This window comes from Meleagris gallopavo, chromosome Z (genome assembly GCF_000146605.3).
Source record: "Meleagris gallopavo isolate NT-WF06-2002-E0010 breed Aviagen turkey brand Nicholas breeding stock chromosome Z, Turkey_5.1, whole genome shotgun sequence".
NCBI lineage: Eukaryota > Metazoa > Chordata > Aves > Galliformes > Phasianidae > Meleagris > Meleagris gallopavo.
The window spans coordinates 54,178,000-54,201,604 of NC_015041.2; the positions used below are offsets into that span (position 1 = coordinate 54,178,000).

The window sequence follows — 23,605 nt, forward strand, 5'->3', positions numbered from 1 at the left end:
TCAGCCAGTTCCAATAACTTAAGGCATGCTTCAAGAAGTATTTTTGACTTCTGAATTAAGACATGACATCACCATATTTCAAGAGATTCTTCAAATGTAGTGAACTGAATAGTCATCCTCTGACATTATGGCATAGGAGAGACAGCTTCATGTGAAATGGTGAAGCTCATGTTCAGCGTTTGTCAGTTCAAGGACTGCTTGTTAGACACACATTCCTGATAAGCAAAACTCCTAATGTTCTTTGTTACTGACTCAGTTAAATAGACTGTAAGTTTTAGATAAACTAAAGCTTATTGGAGCAAACTTCCATGGCTCATTTGATACAAACAGTTTATCTTTTTTTTTTTTTTTTTTGGTTTTGTTGCGTGTTTTTTTTTTTGTGATTCTTCTAAGCATCCTGTCTTGAAATTAATTTCAGAGTAGCGTCTCTTAAGCCTGGAGATCTTCTAAATAACACCAGAAGTGTTATATGAATGTTGACTTAGAAGGCAATGTACAATCCAAAACATACATTGATTTTGTTTGAGATAAATTTAAATATTTAGATAAATCTTATTATTTATCTTAATAACTTGGACAAGCCATCAACTCTTAGGGAGCTCTGCTATCATTTACTTTAGCAAAGTGTGATAGATATGAAATAAATCTACAGAGGATATATATATATGTATAGGAGGTCTTCAGAAGGTTTATTTACTTCAGACACAGAATGGTGGTTTTCAGGAATACAAGCTTGTGTGATCTTCATGTCAGTATATGTCAGTCTTGCAACTGAAACTAGACTTCAGGATAATTTTGCAACTTATCAGTGAGTTGAATATCAAAGCAAATAAGTGGATGCCAGAATCTGCCTGTCACTGGGGTCTGCAGTGGAGCCTATGTAGAAATAACTCTTATGACAAGTTTATCCAGGAGATTCATCTTCAAAAAACAAGAATCAGGAATGAACTTTTCTTAAAGAAAGCGTTATGGTGAATGAGACTCATAAGTTTGACTGTTGAATTCCTGTCCTGTTTTGACATGCTTTAGCTTAATCTCAGCAGACTCAGCTGAGGATTTTACATCTTCGTGAACAAATTCTTAAATTAGTTAGGAATAAATTCTTTATACATATCTGTAAGGGTTTCTTCTCTTATTTATTTATTTACATTTTAAATTCAACAGCGAAGGAAAAGATCCCAGCCACCATCCTATACCTAACCTATTAGGTTAAGTAGATATGGAAGTTCTTGAAACTTTCCTGCTTTGAACAGGTAGATCTTGTTTCCCACAGGACCCTGCAAATATACAACTCCACAAAAAGCTTAGCACCTTCTGTGACGTGATCATTATAATTTTAGAAGTTGAGATCATTTACCACCTTGTAGTGGTCACTCAGCAGCTCTAAAACTTCAATTCCCTTCTCAAATGCAGGGAAAAGAACAATAAAAAAATAATTTCAAGACAGAGTCAGTGTTCCCTCATGGAATTTTTTTCTGACCCAAATCTAGCAGTCACTGAAATGTAGTGTATCATATTAGGAATTTCTGACAGAACAAACTGTATCCTAATTCTCCTGTCTAAGCTTTAATACTGAGGCAAATGGCAATCATAAAGCCACTGGAAATGTTTGGGAGAATGTATATGTGGGACATTAGCTGTTGAAGAACTTCTGTTTCATGTTAGAAATTCTTGATCTTCTGAAAGGGATAGATTCATAGGAATATGAGCAAATCTGAACACAATGGCCCAGTGGCTGCCAGATTGTCAGATCTCTCTGAGAAATGAGAAGGCTTGGCCAGTGTTGTCCTCATGGAGTTGGAGAGCTGTTGTAGTACGCCAAACCAACTTTGTAATTCCTGATTCTTTTCCTTGTTTTATCCTAAACATAGCTGGGAGATAAAAAAAACAATAAAAAAATGCTGCATGATAAACTCTTGCCAGAGTAAAAAGGAAATGTTCCTGAGCTTTAATTTACTAGACATAATAAGAAAGAAACCTACTTTATATTTGTGATTATCGAGTTGAGCAGAGATCAACACTGCACTTGTGAGAGCTGCTCAGCCTCCTCTGTTCTCGGTTTGTTCTCGCAAACCTAAGGGCCTCAGCCTCACGTATTTTGCCCTCCAGACCCTTCACCCTCTATGTAACCCTCCTTTGGATGTTCTCTAGTAGCTTTATGCCCTTCCAATACTGTGGCATCCAACCCACATGCGGTGCTGGAGGCGATGATGCACAGCACAGAGCAGAGGGAACAACTCTTTGTCTCACCTAGTGGCAGTGCTGGGCCACCCCAGGGTACTGTTCATATCTGTTTTGCTTCTTCCTGGTACTATTTGTTGATGGCTTAAGAGTGAGCAGTGAAGGAGCTTTTCTTTCTCCCAAGATTCAAATACACTGTGTGGATATTTAAAATCTCGCAATATTGACAATGAAACAACCAAAATCAGAACCATAACTTTGAGTTGCAGGGTGTCAGTACGGATATACTTGGTATTAGGTGTGTGTGGCTTTAACCCGCTTATTTCTGAGAGACTTTCACTGAGGCCATGTGTAGCATCTTTTATAATTGCACTAAGAGACAAACATGGCAATGGAAGTGTTTGGGAAAAAAAAAGTGGAAAAAAAAATTTGAATGTTTGCTAAAATGCTTTAATTTTCTTCTGGGGAAAAAGTGTGGTTTACTCATCTATGTCTCTCTGTGTTCTAATATCGCTGCATAGGAGTTTCACACTGGATGCCTTTTTTCCTGTGTGAATAGTGCTCTGATTCAATATAGTCTCCTGTCTAATTAAGTAGTAGATGCATCACTGGAGCTGTGTGGATGCAGGTGCTTGCATGCTGAAAAACAAACCCACTGCATAAAGTAAAAAGTAAGCAAACTTCAGGAAGAAAACATGGTACAAGATTTAAATGTATGAGAGCTGCTTTGAAAGTATTGCCTCCTATTTTATGATACTGACCCACAATATCAGAGGAGGATGTTGGTGGTATGGCAGTAGAGATTGAACCTTTCCCACCAATATCCCATTACAATTTGTTGCTGTGTGACAAATGGCAGCAGAGGGACAGTCTGACAGAATGGCATCTGATATGGAAATGCATCTGGAGCAAGTCTGTGTGAAAGAATTCTTGTATGCAGAAAAAATGGCACCCATTGACATTCACTTACACTTGCTAAATGTTTGTGGAGACAAAACAATGGATGTGTGCACAGTGAGGCAGTGGGTGGTGTGTTTTGGCGTCGGTGTCCATGACATGAAAGACAAGTCAGATACTGGATGGCCATGCAAAGCTGTTACACCTTGTAATGAAGAGTCTTGATCAGCTCATCCATGTGAATTGGCAGATTACAACCAGAGAACTGTGTGCAGAGCTGAATATTAGCTTCAGTGTTTTGGAAATAATGGTGGCAATGTTGAAATATTGCAAAGTTTGCACCCAGTGAGTCCCACAAATGCTCACACAGGAATGGAAAAATTTCCACATGCATGTTTGTCAGGACATAATGAACCAACATGAGGCTTGAAAATGACAATTTTCAGGATAACATTATTACCAGGGACAACATGTAATGTCACAAGATAAGTCAAAACAGCAGTCCATGGAGTGGTGACTTGTGAATTACTAAGAGTAAAAAGTTCAAGACATAGTCCTCAAAGGGCAAAGTGATGTGATCTGTCTTTTGGGCTTGAAGGGGAGTGATCATTCTTGATTTCCTGGAACCTAGATAAGTCATCAACTCTGACCAATCCATTGCAATACTGACCAAGCTGAAGCTTCAGATTTCCAGAGTTTGGCCAGAAATGAAGACAGCTTATGTCTGGTATCAATATAATGCCAAGCTCCACACCACTTTGAGGACTGTGGAGTATGTTGCCAATTTTGGCTGCTCTGTCATAGCAAACCCACCTCACGGTCTGGATTTGCTACTTTCTGGCTTGGATTTGTTTGGATTGATGAAGGTGAACTCTGTGGACAGCATTTTCCAAGCTGAGATGCAGCTGCAAAACAGTGGTTCACCTCCGCTGGTGCAGATTGTTATGAGCATAACATGCAGGCTCTTGTTCAACTCTAGTGAAAATGCACAGCTAATGTCGGTGATTGTGTTAAAAATAGTGTTTAGTAGCTGAGAATTTGTACTATCAGATAGTGTTATTGTGCTCTCTGCATCTGATGTTTTCTCCACGCAAACAAACAGAAGGCACTACTTTTGGAAAAATCTAGGTTATAAAATCTGATGTTGCAATTAAATTTTGAAGTGTCAGAGTAATAAATAATGGGAAACTGAATTTTTATATATATATATTTAATTCATGTAGATTAGTTTACAATTGCGTTGTGTTATACAGAACAGAAGCTACTGTTTTCAAAGAAAAGAAAATAGGGTAGGCTTTAAAAGGAAGAAAAAAATCAACAGGCATTAATATTAGAAAAAAATAAATGATAATTGAATTTTCTAGTTAGCATAGCTTAAGTTGTAATATCGTAGCCACTAAAGCCAAGAAAACATTATCTTCACCTAAATGAAATCTATGAAGCTTGACTTCAGTCTTAATTTATTTGTGTAGATGTATTCTTGCTTGGGTTAAGCGAAAAAGCTAAAAAACATTTTTTCTAGTTTTTTTTCATTTCCCAACTTGTATATACACTTTATTTAGTTTGGGCAGTAGAAATAAAATCCAGATCAGTGGGTATAGATAAAAAGTGTCAGTAATGAAGAGCAAGTTTTTTTCTACTGTACAATGAGTAATTTAAGCAATCATATTGATTGCCCTTAAAAAATGTGAAAACAAAGAAATTGGCAGATTCTCAGCCTAGATGAATGATGAAAGAAGATCATTAATTATTTTAGTCACAATCACCATCCATTTTAACAATAATTTTTGGTAATGTATATGAACAGAACTTGAACTCAAGCCTGCACACACAAAAAATTTCATTTCTTCTTCCATAAGGATAAATGTGCAGAGATCAGTTTCTTAGTTAATTCTATGTAAGTTTGTGGAACATCTGGTTTATCCTGCTTGTACACTGACACAAAAAAAGCAGAGTCCTTAGACTTGCTTGTGAATGCAAGCCTGAAATTTCTTTGGCTATTAGAAGTGACCACTTTTACTCATTGGTTAGCTTCTTCTGCATCTAAATTACAAGAAGTAAAGTAAAAGTTTACTTATCTGCTTACTCAGCATACTAAAGTGAAACATGTTGTCAGACTAAACTGTATCAGTCTACATTAAGGATGGAAGTTATTTTTTCCAGCTGGACTGTACAGTCTGTGAGGACAACTTAGTATCAGGTATAGAGATAATTCAAAATTATAGATGTTCCAATTTAAAAGTTGAAGATATATTTGCAAAATGTATTGTTTTTGGTATATTTTATCTGGAAGTTGATTTTCCAAAATCATCCCTTAAAGCAGTGGTTTGGGCTATCTAATTACCCTTGCATTTTATTTAATAACGTAGAGAATAGAAAAGGTTCACAGTTACATTATTGTGAGTTTTGTAACTTTTGCAAATAGCCATGGTTGTCAAAATTTAGAAAATAATCTTAAAAATGAAGCTGCAATATTTATTTATTTATTTCTTACTTACTTATACATTTTGTTTACTTACTGTAAATACTTGTTTGTAATTTTTAAACCAAGTCTAAATGCTATTTTAAAATGGACAGTATTTTTATAATAGTTAATAGAAACGTACTGTAGAAAACAATACAAACATAAACGTCAGTAAGTGTGAAATCATCATGTGCTAGTGGTATAAGAATTTTTTTAAATGAGTAATATGTCTTATGAACACTTGAAAATGTAAATGATACTTCTAAAGTAGGAAGAACTTTTTAAAAAATAATTATATCTTTTTTTTTCCCCCCACTAAGCCAGAAATCTATGGAATATGGCAAAGTATCATGACAGATAATTGTCATGAGTTGCTTTTTTTCAGCCTGTATCTCTGTTCACTTAAGGTATGATACTCCCTCTTCTCCATCCTTCATTATGTAAGTGAAAAGTATTAAAAACCCTAATGACTATGGGTATGCTGTAATGCTTAACTTTTAGGGGCTCACACAAAACATCTAATTTTGCATCAAGCTGCCATTCACTTCTTGCTTTTCTCCAAGACTTACTTACTCACTCATTTTGGGCCAGATTGTGCCATTGATTTTTAACAAGTATTCCCCACTTATATTAATAGTAGGGTCTACTCAAAAATCAATGGCCTGATCTGGATCACTATGAGATTCCTCACAAGTAAAGTGCATTGTGCCTCATAAAAAGAGGACAAGTGGAAGTACTGATAGTGTGGCAGCTGGAAAATGAAAAGAGGGCTGATAGGAAATGATATTCAGAAATAGAAACTGAGCTGAAGGTGATGTTTTGGCTCTCAGGCCTTCTTCAGCCTGTGTGCTGACAACCAGCATTTTTCTGTCTTCCTCAGCTGGAGGAAGGCCTGACCGACAGAATATTGCCTTCACCCTGGTCTGCATCCCTGTGTGTATTTTAGAGATAGGAAGAGTGTTGCTGGGGCAAAAGCAGTGGGGAATAGGGAGTTCAGAAGAAAACTAATGCTATCTGTCCTAAATAACAGGCTCTGAAGAGCATGTCTCTAGAGTTACTCTGACTTCAGAATTCTGTCCAGCTACAGTGCTGGTGAAGAATTATTTACAAGTTGTGTGCTACTAACTTAGCTAACCCTGGAGTACACAAATGTTACTCCAGAAATTGCTGTCTAAATGTTGCCCTAGTGTTGGTATCTTGCAGCAGGGCCTGGCCCCAGCCTCTGCTTGCACCAGGAGTTTCATGGAGGTGAAGCATTCAACTCTAGGTCTCAACTGCACACAGGGGACCTACTTCAAGTGTGCAACCATGGAAGTAACAGCTTGTAGGATATATTCACAAAAGATTGATTTATGCTTGGTTAGGAGTTTGGGGAGCCAGGTTCTTTTAAAGATATACGTCTCAACTGTAGTGTCATAATTTGTGTGCCTACCTCATTTACATACCTCCTTTAAGTTGCTGATTTTTAATTAATATGTAAATGTAAACTTTTTAAAATAATGCCCTTGAATTCGAGGAGATAATGCCAGAAAGAAATCAAAGCATTAACTCTTCATTCAGCTGGGTAGCTAGTGTTTATTGCCTCTCACAGAGATCTCTTACAGATGCATTCCAGTAGCTTACATGTGAACTTACTTTGCTAAAAATAGGTTTGCCTTTGACAGATGTGGCCTTAGGCATGCAGAAGCTGTGACATTCACAGGCATAAAATATGAAAGCCTAAAACACAGTGGATGCAGATTTCTGATTTTCTTGAAATAAAGGGATGCAATCCCATGTAGGAAAGTGTACGTGCATCCTACATAAGAAACCTAAATATTATTGTTTAGAATTAGAAGAATTGTCAAAAATAGTACTTAACACTTTTGCAGTGTTTTCTATTTGAAACATTGTGCAAGCTGTAAGAAATTAACCAGTAAGATAGCTGATTTGACATGATGTCTTCTTGGCTTAGGATAGCCATGGCTTTGGGTAAAAATATATACAGCAGTGAACAAGATTGTGTCAGAGAGCAAAACACAGCAAAGGCTGTACAGCCGTGAGTGTTTCTGAAACCAAAAGAAATGAAGTAAAATTCAAGCACGGGCAACTGTTTCTCCTGACCTGTTTCAGTTACGTTATTTATTTATTTATTTAGTTAGTTAGTTATTAAAGTGATTTTCTATCTAGGAATGTAATTTTAATGGAATGCTTTAGCTGTTGTTGGCCATAGGTGCTTTAGAAATAACAGCTTTGTAAAGAAAATTCACTAGCCCCCTCCAGTTCCTCTAACAGTTTCCCTTGTCAGTCTCTTCTGAGCTCCTGAGGAGTTGAATGAATTTCATATTATGGAGCTTCTCACCTGCACAACATTTTCCTGGATTTAGAAATATTTGTTATCTGTTCTATAATAAATTATCATCATACTGGATAAATGTTTTCTCTTGACATTGATACATACTAATGAAGATAACAGGTGTTTGTGTTCATAGCTGGCTGAAATGAACTTCCAGGTATGCCAGACATTATAGACTAGTGGCTGAAGTATGAAGGGAACCTTGAAGGTGATGGCTGAGCATCACACAGTGCTTTGCTTGCTCCTTCCCTTCGCAGAAGGATGAGAGAAAGAATTGGAAAAAAAGGAAAACAACAAAGTAGAACTTGTGAATTGAGATAAATCTATTTACTAAGAAAAGGAAAATAATTGTGACAAATATATATATATGTATATACATAAATATATGTGTATAACAAGTGTTGCACAAGTAATTGCCCACCACCCCCTGACTGATGCTGAGCTAGGCAGTCCAGGCAGCCAAAGAGGGTGAGATGAACTCCCACTCCCTTCAAATTGTCTTTCGCCTGATGGCATATGGTATGGAACATCCCTTTGGCCAGATTGAACCAACTGTCCTAATCCTTTTCCCTCCCAGCTCCTTGGGCTCTTTGCTGAGGATGGCTTTGGATCAACAACACTGCTTAGCAGCAACTATAAACATCAGTGTATTATCAGTGGCATTTTTCTCCTAGAACTGAAACATAGCATCGTACCAGGCGCTCCAAAGAAAGTAACTCCATCCCAGCAAGAACTAAGATATATCGTATAATATAGGTGGGAATTTTGTTTTTGCTCTTGAAAGACAGACACAGTCCCTCATTGTGCGGGATGGAGTACAATTCTTTAACTGCGTAAGTTTACAAGGAAGAGAATGGAATAGAATGGAAGGGAAATGATGGATTAATCATCACATGGGTGGTAAGGTGATTTGGTAGACATAGCAGATCAGAAAAAAATGACCAGTAAGATTTAAAATCCTGAGTAGAACTGTTCTAAAAAATGTGAGAAACCAGAATCTCCCACAGCTATCAGGAAGACAGTGTCATGGCTATCGGCATTAGCTGCAATACCTGCAGGCTTATGATAGAGGCTTGCACTGCAGACATAAGGACAGTGTCCAGAGAACAATTTGGTAGATACAAATAGCAACACTCTAATTGGTAATGACCAGAAATTACAGAATTATAATGCAAATGTAGATGAGTTGAGGTAGAGAGAGGAATTTAAAGCACAGTTTTTAGTATTCCACATTTTCAAATGAATGTGTTTCAACAAGGAAATTGAGGAAAGCATGATATGTTTGTAGAATCTGGCACTGCTGGAGGGAAGAATGAGTGGTACTTACTGCAGTGCATATGGAAATAAATTTCTGAGATTATGTTTTGCTGTTTTGTTTTTTTTTTTTAAATACACACTAAATGTAGAACTTATTTTTTATAACAATTTTGGTTAAAGTTTTCAATTTGTTTGTACTTTCCTGAAGTTTTACCTATAGATACAGATTATTTTCTTCTGAGTAAGTTGCAGACAGTATGCCCTACAGCTCAGCATTTTAACAGTTACTTTTATGTTGTTATGATTACACTCAATTAAATGACATATATAAACTGTTACTTCTGCTTATCCATTCCCATTATATTGAGATTGCTATTGGTTAACTTAGTGACATACAAACTTCAAAACAAAGTTGCTGTATCTTTTCCCTAATATTAGAGTTTAAACTGCTCCTCCAAATAATCTTATTAAGATTAGGTATCTAAATGTGACTCCAAGAGGGAAACTCTAAATCTCATGAAGCTGCAAACAGCAAGTTGCATCATAGGATAAGACTAGCAGCAATTAGTGTTTTTTCAAAGAGTGAGTAGTATTTGGAATAACAAAAGAACACACAAAGCTACAAGGGGTCATTTCCTACTGCAAAAATAAGGTAATCTACATGAAATTGTTGTTGAAGCTGAGAGGTACTTAAAGGTGTTTGAAACAGAGAAAATATTGTTTCTTAAGCTAAATTACAGAATTTAGGTGTGAAATCAACATTCATAAGAAATAACCATATATTCTAGCAAAGTTTTAGCTATACTAGTGAACAATTCACTTAGCTTCAATTATGCTGTGCAGGATTTTACATACTGCACGTAGTTCACTGGCAAAGAAAATAAGTGAAATTTCCTTCTTGACTTGTTGCTTCATTATGGGCCATTCTGGTTTTAGGCAGATTTGTGTGTGTGTGTGTGTAAATAATGCTGGCAAGATGCAATTCCTGGATAGTCTGATCCAAGGCATCAGTTCCCATTCTTTTTGGACAATTAATTCCCATGGAAGTAATGGAAACAGCCTCTGCGACAGTAATGGTTAAAAATTCAGAAGGGTCACAATTAAAAGTTGTCTGTGAGAAAACAGTAGGGACATTATGTATTAAAATATGTAAACAAATGTAGCCCTTCAGATCTAAAATCAAAAATACCTTGATCTTCAGGATTTTTCAGGTCACAAACTATTTTCCAATTCCGTGGCTACAGTGTTTCAAACCTCAGTAAATACATTGAAACAGGTTTCATAAGGCTGCATTCTATAAGACGGCTGTTTGATATATTATATACTCCAATGACATTTTTAAATAAAGATTTCTTTGTGTTTGTAAGAGCACTGTGAAATCGTAGTCTCTTATTCTGTAAAATCTGATGTAATCTATAGACCTTTTCTGCAAAGTGTAGTCCACTCTTTTGAGACACTGAAAGACTCCTTCAAACATTTTCTTCATATCTTCTTTTCCATTTTGTTGTTGGTTTTTGTTGCTTTTTTTGGTCTGATTTTCCACAGCTCTTTTCTTTATGCTCTCCAATATGCATTCTACTCTCTCCCTGAGTCTCAGCGAATCTCTTATGTCTTTTTCTTCCGCGCACCTTTTGACTTCTCTATTCTTCTCATTCAAGTACAGACAGGTGATCTTTTTCTTAAGTTAGTGAAGTATCTCTGAGCCTAATCACTCATACCATGAAGTTATATGTTATTTGTCACACCAGCCAACAACTCTGAACTGGCTTAGTACATTGAATAAACAGATTTGCATAAAGTGTGGAAAACATGCCCTTCATCTGAACAGGAAAACCTGCCCCTTGCTAGAATTGTTACTTTAAGTCTTCTTCAGTTGTGACAAGAAGCACAAAACCAAAATTATAGTGCATTTTATGTATGCTTAACCATCACAGGAGCAGTAAAAACTGAGACAAATTTATGGCTCTTTATAGTATATAATATCTGATGATCACCTCAACATGTACATGCATATTCTGAAACTACTGAATATGGAGATTTTAAAGGTGAGCTATGTGACTTATCTCAAAGTCTTTTGTTATCAACACAGTGTAATGAATAGGCAGCAATGTCATAAAGTGCTTTTTTAAAAAAAAAACTCAATCTTCTATTTGAGTTCCCTGGATTCTTTAAAAAATGCTGATCCAATAAAAAGATATATAGACATAAGCTTTAATAAGCATATCTGGCTGTGCACAGGTATACACTCTAATAGGGCATTATTGCCATCTCATTGCTAGGTTTAGGATGTCATTCCTGACTTTTCTTAATTAGACTAGAATTGCAAAGTCACGCTTCAGAAACAGCTGGGCTCATTTTTTAAGACTCAAGAAATACTATTTTTATTGCTCCATGTTTCCCATTAATTAAGAATTAAACACTAATTTTTTCTCAAGTAGGTTATTTGGATTATATTCTAACTAAAATGAGGAATAAAGAAATGCAATTATCATGACAACAAAGGGAGTGCCCCTCTCTAGATGCATCTGTGGTTGATCTCAAACCTCAGAGCTCACAGACAGTCCAATATGTAGTGTGTGCATGGCAGAAACCACAGACATTGTCTGGACCAAATCCTTTCAGGAGAACCCCAGACCTCTGCTCTCATATCAGAAAGGATTATTGTAATAAATGTGTACCTTCAAGAATAGTTTCATTAGAACTGGTTGACATAAACTTCTGATTGAAAGAAGGCACTGACTACGAAATTCAGAGTCTAGAGAAGAGCACTGATCATGTCCTATTGAATGCAGGTTCCTACAGCTCTCAGGTACTGACACCAAGAAATGCTGCATAGTTAAGACAGCTGCCTCCCCTCTGCAAAATTTTCTTTGCCTTACTTGCCAAAATACACATCATAAATACGACAAAATGCCAAGTTGGAGATAATGGTTGCCACTGTGAAGGTTTGCAACCATATGAGCAATTGGACACTTTAGGTGGTCGCACAACATTTTGAATCCTTAGAACTGGCAACAACCCTTCTCGTTGTGCACCCTTACTTTGAGGGAGCACACACAAAATCAGATGAATGTTACTCACTTGTTTCTTTATGTTACTCTAGGGAAAGGTGTTCTCAAAACAACAATCCGACATTGAAGGGTTTTGGGTACAATACTCTGTGGCCACTTCTTCTCTCTCTGTGATACAGTAGATTTTTCTTTTTGAAAGAAAGAAATCATGAAAATTCATGTTATATCATGATTGACAATTTTCATTGGTAGTAATTGCAAACAAACATTATTATTTTTTTTTTCCATAGAACTTTTGAGAAACTAATTTTCAAAATTAGCCACAAAGTACCCATGACAAAATATTGCATAGTCAGTAGGGGAGATACTCCAGCCCTCTGATCATCTTTGTGCCCCTCTTCTGGACCTGCTCCAACAGCTTTCTGTCCTTGTGTTGGGGGCCCCAGAACTGGACACAGTACTCCAGCTGGGGTCTCAGGAGAGAAGAGTAGAGGAGCAGAATCACCTCCCTCGACCTGCTGGTCACATTTCTCTTGATGCAACCCAGTTGGCATTCTGGGCTGCGAGGGCACTTGTGTTACATGGTGTGTATACTGTCTTGCTTTCCTGTTATGTTACCTATATTATGAACCTTTTTTTCTTATTCACAAGACTCGGAATTCCTAAAACAGATACGTAGCTTGTTCTGGAACAGAGCAGTTTTGTGAACACATACTTGCATGAGTACTGGTATTAGCCTTAATGGTACTCCAACTTTCGCCAAGGGAAAAAAGATGTAAGTGCAAAAGTTTTCACAGGTCATGCTGACATTAATGGAGTGAGGTGGGTTTTCGAGTTATAAACTGAAATAATCAATTGTAAGTTAAACTTGCTTTTGCTGAATAACCATAGTTATTTCTTTGTCATGAAGTTGATGTCTCTCCTCTCATTTTATCCTGTTCTCAGACTTGTGTTGAGATTTTACTAGAAGAAAGTTTCTCTAGGAAAAGAAGTTATTTGCTTTGGAAGCACAATGCTTAAATCCTTCATAGCTAAACACACACACACACACACATACACACAAACAATGTATCAGTATGAAATTCCAACAAGACAAAAGAATTCTGTAATTTTCACTAGACTTTGTACTTCAACATCAAATGTACCTTGAGTTCCGAGGAGATAAATAAATAAATGCATAGTACAGTACATCTCCATTCTGAATGTGAGCATCCTGAGAAAATAGCAGGAATCTCACATACAAACATTGCTCAGCGACAAAAATAAGTACAAAGAATGACTTTGGATGCGGAAGCCTTGTGATGAAAAGGCATTCTGACATGAACTGTAGAAGTATTTGCAATCAGTCTTGGCTAGAGCTCCAAGTGTATCTGCAATTAATTGTTATTTACTCAAGTTTTACGAGTGCTTTTTCATGAGCCCTGCCAAAACTCCTTGCTGGAGAAGTGCGAGCATTCTTTCTTCTCTGCTGAAAGTATCTGCAGAGCTTTCAGGCCAAGATACACAGTGAACCTGAAGGTGAGCCTTCTTTGCTGTGAAAGGTTAATCGAGGAAAGGAAGGCAGTGCAAGCGACTGTGGTGCAAACAGTGATCATGGGCTGAAGGAAGGACAAGAGGTAGAAATTTGGTCAAGAACCCCATTCTCATTTGATTTTTGGGGGAAAAACAATCAAATGAACAAGAAAAGCAAACAAAACAAAACAAAACAAGAAAGCAAACAACCCCAAACAAGCACATTCTTCTTGATCTTGCATGGGAAAATACCTGTGGAGATCACCTTCTTTTGATTTTAGTTCTAATCCTCTTGCTATCCTTCATTACCTTCCATATCTCCTTAGGGAATTGTCTTGTTTTTATTTTTATTTGACCTGACATAAGTATCTCTCCATTTTACAAAACGGCATTTACTTATTTCACTGATATCTAAATTCTCTTTTACCGTTTGCCTCAGGCTTGTGTTGTATTATCCCTGACCAGAAATCTCTGCACATAGTACACTCTTGTGGCTCCTTGAGCCTGCAAGCTACATCTGTAAATTACCATCACTTAATAGTTTGGCAAAAGACCCCTGTTTTAATTTTATTTACAGTTATTTGCATACCAGAACTCTTTCTTGCTTTCGACTGTGCAGTAAATGTAAACAAAAGATACGTTTTCACAATTTATTTAAATAATGAAAGTGCACAGTAAATATAAACAAAAGATACGTTTTCACAATTTATTTAAATAATGAAAGTGCATAATTTTTTGTTTTTAATATTTAGTCATTTTGGCACTCTATTTTTGTCTTTTTTTTTTTAATTTATTTGTGCTCACTCAAAAATCATCATGCAAAAAAGTCCCAGAATTATTTAAAAGTAAATTTGATGAAAAAGAGTGCACCATTTCATCTTTGCTATTCTTTCTCCTTTCTTTGTACCTACATGAAACCTATATCAAAATTTTCATCCTTAGACTTAGTTTTAGGTGTGATGATATCCTTGTATCTGGAGCAGAGAAACCTTAGACAGGTCCCATCCATGCAGTTCAGTGCCTTCCTACAAGCTCTTTGTTGAGAAATTGAAATGGCAGTCCTCCCTTTTTCCCAGGCTGCATATAGTAATTTCATAATGGGATTATATCATCTCTTGGTAAAAAGAAGAGGCACAGCCACAAAGAGCACACACACACATACATTGCTAATTACAGTGCTTGATAACAGCACCTTTTTATTTTCTTCTCATAGATTCTTGGCTGTGTTTCTTCACCTGACAGGCCCTATCCCTCACTTGTATGTAGTCACCATTTTTCTGTGAGAATGGCTTCACTCATATTTAGGCCCTCAGTAAGGCTTATTTAGTGCTTTACAGGTTATCCTTTTCCAAACTCTTGTGCTGCATGACAGAGAGGGAGAAGTTTTGACTATCTGGTTAACCTTTGACTGATGTTGTATCTAGTAAGCAGATTGGAATAAGGGCTGGTTTGTCAGCTGTGGAATCCTGTGGGCTATTACAAAATATGAATCAATATTCGCAACAGTCTCTGTGACTGAAAAGTTTGTGTAGGTTACAGTGTGTTCTCGTGAACTCAAAACATTTATTAATTTTAACCTCATGATTCATATAAGCACAGCATAAATAGGAAAAATTCCAAATATTATGTATATTCACAATGAATGATGATTTCTTGCTTTCACACCATCCATTATTATATTTGGTGGTTTTTTGTTTGTTTGTTTTTGTTTTGTTTTGTTTTTTAACCAACAGAGCAATAGGGCCTGGATTTGTTCTCAGCAGAGACATATTTCTGGCAAGGCAGTGACTGTTCACTTGAATGTTTAAGTGTAAAAAATTAATGCTCACTTATGCAAAAGTATGCCAGCTACTGATGCATAAAACCAACTTCTGTATCACCTGTCTCTTATCTCATTCCCTAACACGGCCCAACTTACTTTTTGAAATATTGGTGCTCTGTTTGACTACAGATAAGTATACGTCCTTACATCCCTGAACAGCTCTTTTCCTAGCTTAGTAGTTATAGCTTTCAGGTTTCCAATCTGCTTTCCATGGTGCAATCCCTTCTTTTACAAAACTCTTCATATATTATAAACTTTACTCACGCAACCCTTTATTTAATGCTATTTGCAGTGTGGCAATATTTTGCTACAGAGCAGAGAACACAAAAATGATGAGGCAACTTAAGTACCTCCTGTCCCACACCAAAAACGTGGTTCCTTTCCAGGCTTTGATTTTGTGACATTCTGCAGGAAGCAAAAAAGAATGCAGATTGTTTTTGTTTTGTTCTTCTGTGAAATTTCATTGAAGTTCTTGTTTCTTGTCCACTGCCATACAACTTCCCAGAAACTGTAGTCATTCTGCCTGCTGAAGTAAACAGAATCAGGACTTTTAGGAGAGAGATTTTTAGCCATTAATACTTATTATTAATGCTAGAAGAAATACTGTAACAATAATAAGATCAGTAGAAGATGAGATTTTTTTTCTTTCTTGGGGATTTTAAGATTGCTATCTTCACATATTTGGAGTAAGTAGAGAAGCAAAGGCGCAGCAAGTGACAAGAATGCTCAGACGTGTCATTTGCATAGTCATCTCAAAAACACAATTTGAAGAGTTGGAGCAAATGCAAGGGATGTTTTGGCATCGAATCTAGGAGGAAGAACAGTCTTGAAAGGCATAGCCTGTGCTGATCATGGGATGATGTTACTGGCAGGGCTGTGCCGCTCACATTTCATGCTTGCTGGGGTTTGGCAGCTAAAATTATTATTTGAAGACAGCCTTTCACCTTAATCAAGTTTTTAAAATTGTTTCCTCATTTAATCAAGGAACGTTATCAGTGCTTATTATAACAAGCTTGGCAAACTGTGGAAAAATACTGGTTTTGTCTATTCTGTGTTTTCTAGAAGTTTGAAATTGTAATATGAACCTAACTTGACAAGACCTTGATTTTCACAGTCTAAAGGAAGATTATCGGATATTTAATATTCTTTGTGCAGTACGCAACAAAAGGATCATATAGACATGATTTAAAAGGTTATCAGCCTCTCAAATATTCCATGTAAGCTCAGTAAGTCTGTTTGTATATATCCAGCTAAATATAGCACTCGTGGGGTGTGTATATATGTGTACATATATGTATATAACTTTGTATATAATCACATAAAATGCCATCTTTGAAATTTCTTAAGCGTACGTATCTGTCAATCTATGGAGAATTTCCAATTTCTCTCTCTCTTAGCAAGAGAATCAAACCAGATTGACCTATTGTCTTGTTCATACAGTTCCATCATCAGACTAAAAAGCAAGAAGAACATCACATGAATCACTGGAAATAAAACAAAACAAACGTAAGAGATTGCAATGTAAACTCAGTTCTGTTCCTTCTGGTGTATCTAAAATAAATAATCTCCCTCTTGGCAAATGGTTAGGCGTGCAGGAGTTCCCTTCAAGGCAGCTTGCCATGAGTCACATGCATAACGTAAAACACAGATATCGTCACGCAGAGGGCTTGTTTATTGAATTCCCCTGATGGCTACATCTGTGCTGGGAATAGGCAGCCCTTGTACACATTGAAGCCTTCAAAACTAAGCCTAAGGAAGCATTTTCCCCATAGACATAATTGTTTTTTGTCAGGAGTAGCACAGTGGAGCACTTTTGTGAGAACTGTAACCAGAAAGTGCTCTGCACAGGTGGTTGCATTGATAGAGATTAGTAAGATAAATACAGCAGGAGTGTAAACCAAATTATGGAACATCATGTTTGTGAGTTAACCTGCATTTCCAGGTTGCTTTTCAAAGGGTGAAATAGTTTGGGATGCTTACGTTGAGCAATCCTTTGTCTTTCTATATAACATACAACTAGGAGATTCCCATTTTGAGTGACAGCAAGCAGTCTAACTATCGTGTTATTATTTGCAACAATGCTACTGGGGAACGAAGTAAAACAGAGAAAATTGCTTTTTTTCTTTTCTTTTTTGTTTCCCTCAAATTGATTTTCCTACAAGCAGTGCTGAAATATCTGCTGTTTCAATGAATTCCAAAAGCCCAGTCCTGTAAGACCCATCTCCACATTCCTGCACTGCAGCAGGATTCCACACCTCTGTCCCACACTAACGCCTGAAGGCCCGGGCCCTGTGCACACACATACATTAGTCATTGCAATGAGCCCAATAGGGGGGTGACCTGCTGACATGACTGCACCAGGAATGCACAGTGCATTACTCTTGCAGCAGTGCTACAAACATAGGCAACAAACACATCTAGCATTCCAGCCATGAGCTGAAAGACAGAGCCAATGGGTAGGCAACTTTATTCTAAAGTATAGGCAAATCAGGAAGAGGAAGGATTAGCAGCTCTTAATGGTGTGACAGTTTTTGGACATAATTTATTTTTAAGGGAATAAACAAATAATCAAACAGCAGTGAGTGTGTATTTAAAATGATCACCAAAGCACTTCTAAGAAGCATTTTCTGCAAAAGTATGATTGGCACATTGTATTCCTAAATACTTTTACATTTTAAAACAAATCTACTTAACTTCAGAGAATGGCAGCATCATCTGGGGGTTATAGGGAGTGTGTTTGCTTCTTCAAAATGGGAAAAAAACATATTTTACCTAACTTCATGGAATAGCTTGAAACTGTCAGTATTACTGTCTTGAAGGTATGGGCAGTAAATATCTCCCTGCCTTCCTTTTCTTTAGACAGTCCAATCTTTGTCACAACATCAGAATGGCAGCTTGTGCTAACTGCAGCCATACAATAGCTTCTTATTACTTGTATTGGAAGTCTAGTTTTTACCAGTTCATACAAAGAATATAAATACAATATTCAAATGCAATATTCTGTATCCCCATAATTTTTAATGAATGTTGAATAAAATGGGCTTTCTCAGCAGCAATCTAAACTCTGAAAAGAGTGTTTTTCAACCTTAAACTTTCCTGCATATTTACATCTCTATTGTGTGTCTTTCTAACACTCAGCTCTGTGCCATGGTTAATAATCTTTTCTTCTTTTTCATTCTGTGCGTGCTGATTCTGTGTATATGATAGCAGCTAATTACCAGCTTCAGTAGTTAAAAGGAAATGAACTCAGAAAATGAAAATAAGGGTTAGGTCGGAGATTAGGAAAAAATTCTTTACCAGAGGTGGCTGGGTTCTCTTTTCCTTGCTGCAGAAAGCACAAGTAAACTGCCAGCCAATGTGTGAGGGAGCACTGAGCATGTTCCAGGCCAGAGCTGGGCTGCAAACCCACCTCATGGAAATGATGGAGGAAGTCTGAGCCCAGGTGTGAAAGCAGAATCTGCGGGGACAGGTTCACTGTAGATGAAAATATTTAGGTTGTTTGTAACAATGTGTTCATAAAAAGAGTTTATTCTGCTCAGCTAATCTGGTCTTTAGCTTGTAAAATAGTACCTGTGTGGAAAAAAATCAAAGCTGTATGAATGAAGCTCAGTCCTGAAATGTTATCATATAAATCACTCTTGATTAAGTACATTTTGTGCCTAGCCAATATATTTTCTAAAGAGAATTTTGCATGAATCTCCAGTAATGACAGTGCCTTAAAACAATATATTCACTCTGAGGTAGTAAGCCTCACATTCACTGCGGCAAAGAGCAAATGATCTTTTTATTTCCATTTCCCAGGAGTAGAGATATATAGGGGGTGAAGAGTTTACTGAAGGTCAAGTACAAGATAGCAGAGCTGGTATTAAAATTGGAGCTTTTCCAGTCCTGTTCCTATACTTGAGGCACTTCATATTGCTACTTCAGTTGTACTTTTAGCCTCATAAATATGATTTTTTTATGACAAGAATGTTAAAGATCAAAATATCTGAAACATTAATGTATGATTATTTTTGTGTCCTACTATCTATAAATGAGTCTCAGTACATGAATACATATCTGCATTATTCTAGTTCACAAAGAATAAAAGAGAGAAGGAATTGTTCTTTAAAGTTTTACTTAAACAAGAAAAAATGAGTGTGCTTTGTAACAAGCATCCTTTTCTAATCTACTTAATAATTCTGTGTTTCAGAGCAGTGCATGGATAGTGACTTATCTTCCCGAGGAGAATGAACGAGATGTCAGTTGGAACTATGCCTGGAATTAGACCAGCATGAGGTCTCCTTTACCAATCTAAGGTAATACTACTGAAATGCAAGAAGTCCAAAGTGATGTATGTCTAGCTGACCATGCACTGACTGTGTCAAGCCTGGCAAATGTTCTGTATGCCTGCACTCAAAAGGAGAAGGAGAATGACTAACTCCTGGGACATTGCTCCACGAGGCATGGCAAACACACATTTCTCTCTGAGGAGTATTTATTCAGCGGAACAAAAGCTTCTCCAGGAGGTGGACAGGTTTACTAATAGTGGTAGACCAGAATTCTGCTACCATGAAGTACCTTCTTGAGGTCACTGTGAAGAATAGCCAGGTAGTTTTTTACCCACCAACACAGTGTAACAGCAAATACAGCAGCACTGAAATCCTGCTTTCCTTTAACCTGGAGAGCAACAGAAAGGTTTCAGTTGCAATCATTTTGCATCAGGATGAGTCTGATCTAAAACGAGGGTGGAAGCAGCCCTACTGGGACTTGTACACATAAGTAAGTCAAGTATGATTTGCCAAGTGATATGCATTAAAACTAATTTGGTTGCTGGAATATTGTTTTGAAATGCTTTCTTCAAATGATTGCAGCTCAAAAGCAGCAGAAAATGTATCCAGGTCTGAGGTATGTCTGCCTCATTCTGCTTCCTTAATGTTGCATCAATTATGTATGCCCTTGTCACTTTGGATAACAGCCTGGATAGAAACTAACTAAAGATATTAATTATTATGTAATTACTTTCACTAATTATTTTTCTCTTTCGGGTATTTAAAAAAAATTGATTGTGTTGACAATAGAATGCTATGATGAATGGTTGTTAAGATGTCTCTAGTGCAAAATGAAATACTATTTCTGCAATAATTTCAGTGATACCAAGTCAGCACGATTTTAAGAATATTATGAGTAGATAACACTTTTTTTTTTTTTTTTTTGCCTTTTTGGGAGTGGGAATATCCTTCATATTTACTATTATTCATTAAAAACCTCCATAAATGCACTCAAATTATTGTCAAAAACACATTTAAAGATCCTGAAACATGTTGTAAATGACACAAATCCTTCGTGTTCAGAAACTTCAGAAGTTTGTCTTGATTTCAATGGGAGCTCTGTAAATCATATGCTGAAATTTGTATATATATTTTTTAAGAAAAAAGCTTGAACAAAGATTTTTTTGCAACTTTACCATATATTTCATCTAGCTATCAAATCTCATTAACACAAACTCAGTGAAAGTCTTAGTACTCACTTGTGAGAATTATGGCTTCTTAACATCTGTTAAAGACAAATGCTGCTGCATTTTCTAACAGCTGCCTCTACTTCATTGTTGTTGCCAATCTGAAGTGCATCACAGTGCATATATACACTTCCCATTATTTAAGAGGAATTACACACATAAATTAAAATATATATATATATACATATAGGCACATTTCCCTCTAATTTCTGATGACCTCTTCTTCTAGAAGTAAATTAACAACTTACATTGTTCTAATGTGTTTGCCTAAAGAGTACATTATTCTGTAACACAAATGCCTTGACAATTACTTCATTTAAGCAGCATTTCATGTATTTAATGAAAAAATGAAATACTTAATCTCCTCAGTATTTTTAACTACAGCACTACTCTTATTCTGTGAAAGTGCTAATGAGATCTCAGACTGATTTTGGTGATCTGTTCTTACGTATGCATAGCTCAATGGTCTTCTACAGTACAATAATGGAAAAAGTACTGTAACTAAAACATAGTAAAATATAGTCTACTACAACAAAACAAAACAAAACAAAACAAAACAAAAAAAAACAAAGAAAAACCTTTAGAAGAACAGTGAGTACCTTCATTTAAGTACAGAGAACAGACAAGAATACAGATTTCCTTGCTGTGCTGCACTACTCCTTCTCAGGAGCAGCTTTGCTGAAGTTTCACGTAAATGCTATTGTGGCCCTATCTGAACTCTTGGGGATGCAGTGAAAACCACCATGCTAACCAGTAGCATTGTGTTTGTCTTATTCTGAAACACTTTGTGTCCATTTGAGCTGACTTGGATCAGTAAGAGGACTGGAGTTAATGTGGTGTTTTTTCATCTTCTGAAGAATGGAGATTTTTTGATAAAATGCCAACAGATATTTTGATAAAATAGGTCCAGGACTAGCTGCTGTTACTTCCAGACTTTTTTTCTTTGTGTCCTACTGAATCTTGAGCACTTCTTTGCAATGTTTTATGTTTTGAGCAGGAGTGAGGCTGTTCCTCACCCAGGCATAATCCACTCCAAGTGGCTGCAGTCTTTCTCTGCAGAGATAAGACATAGAAGTAGTTCTTAATAAGAATAAGTGACAGGATTTAGGCAGAATTTGACTGACTGGGTACTTCATTATTGCAGTGTAACTCACTGGATTTCACATAAGGTTCTGTCAAGTAAATCTGGTGGTGAATTAACGATAGATATGTGTGTGGAGAATCAAATATACCCTGCATAGGGATATATTTTTTAAAAAAGCAAGGTTGTTGAGCAAAGTTCTGTCCTTCCTAGTGGTGACATAAGCAGCATCTTCTGCTGGCATATTGCCACCACCTCCACAATCTACCACATTCTGCTTGTAAGCTTCATTAATGAAATTAAATAGTCCCATAATGAATTGGCCTCTCCTGTATTTAATAACACATTTTAGTAGCCAGGATGAAAGCAAATGGTTAAACATGTATCAGAGGTAATCCCAAATGCCTTCTTCTTGAATATTTTCACATCATAACAAATTTTTAATTTAATTCTCTAATTAGTTATACTTGGCACTATCAGCCAAACTCCTATCAGTCTTGGAAGGTATAAATGTTATATGAACAATGACTCCCTTTTGTCATCATTTTATGGAAAAAGAGATAGTGTGCATGAGTATATGTGATAAAGATAAAAAGACAAGCCCTTCCCCAGCACAAAGACTTGGAAAGCTCTAAGTTTGGAAGTTCTTAGTAAGTCCATATAGCAAATCTTTCATTAGAAATGAATTGTGCAGTTGAGCTTTTGAAGTGTAAGAATTAAAGTATCCTTTGAAATCCTTATGATGTTATCACGTACAGTTCTCACTTATTCAGTGAATGGAGGTGGAAGGTAAGATCTTCAAAGCTATAATGCCGGTATCTTTAATTTATATAAATGGAGTCACCAATAATTGAGTTTGGGCACTTTCTGTAATAATGGACAGGGCAGTGAGATCACCAGGCTCTATTCCCGGTACTGTGCTGGTCTTGACACCACCGTTGAAATGTGCTGTGACCCTGCCTGGATTCCTTCTGTAAATGGACAGGATTGGACTTTTGCAACTTCAAGGAAATTTCACTTGAAAAGTGGACATTTATTTTCTATCTTTGAAGGTAGTGATAGGGGTTAATGTATAAGCAGTAAACTACAGGGGCTATAAAATAACCAGAAGACTTCTGAGCATGATAGAAAAGAACAGAATGGACTCTTTTTCCCCCCTGAATCATGACCAAATGTGCTTTCCTTTTGTAAACATCTTTTGTAACATCTTTGTCAGAGACAGGAATAGTGGGATTGGGTGCACCATCAGCAAGACTGCTGATGACACACAGCTGAAAGTTGTGATTGAAATGCAGGAGGGAAGAGATACCATTCAGAGACACCTGGGCAGGCTTGAGAGGTGGGCCCTTGTGGGGTACAATAAGGCCAAGCGCTAGGTCCTGAACCTTAACTGGGGCAGTCTCAAGCACAGTTTCAGCCTGGCTGATGAGTGACTTGAGAGCAGCCCTAAGAAGGAGGATTTGAGGGGTTCTGGGGGTTGTAAAACTGGACACAATCCATCAGTGTACATTACCAGCTTCAAAGGTCAACAGTATCCTGAACTGCATC

General features: G+C 36.8%; 1 long non-coding RNA gene across 1 annotated transcript in view; it reads left to right on the plus strand.

The window, feature by feature from the left end:
* LOC104915267 overlaps positions 1-23,605 on the plus strand; it is an 86,836-nt gene that overhangs the window by 18,527 nt on the left and 44,704 nt on the right. Inside the window, exon 2 of the long non-coding RNA XR_796306.2 lies at positions 19,672-19,777. This is a non-coding gene — a long non-coding RNA (uncharacterized LOC104915267). The remainder of the gene's footprint in view (positions 1-19,671; positions 19,778-23,605) is intronic.